Source organism: Frankliniella occidentalis, unplaced genomic scaffold (genome assembly GCF_000697945.3).
Source record: "Frankliniella occidentalis isolate FOCC.00 unplaced genomic scaffold, Focc_3.1 Scaffold54, whole genome shotgun sequence".
Taxonomy (NCBI): Eukaryota; Metazoa; Arthropoda; class Insecta; order Thysanoptera; family Thripidae; genus Frankliniella; species Frankliniella occidentalis.
Genome location: NW_026267184.1, coordinates 134,672 through 134,922, shown reverse-complemented (window position 1 = coordinate 134,922; position 251 = coordinate 134,672).

Sequence of the window (251 nt, the reverse complement as noted above, 5' to 3'; positions counted from 1 at the left end):
CTGCCGTGCCACAGCCAGACGCCCCTCCCCCTCCCTTCTACCTCCCTCCCGCCCGGCTCGGCTCGGCCGGTGCTCGGCTGGAGGCGCAGCTCGGAACCCGGCCCGGGCACTATCATATCATGCTATTCCAGACACTGAAGGAGAATAAAAAGCCGATGGAAAACTTGTATGATATAAATAGCCGAGGGGTCTGCAACTCGCCTCAGCCATGTACTTTTGAGTATAGATTATAAGGATTATAGCGTGATTAT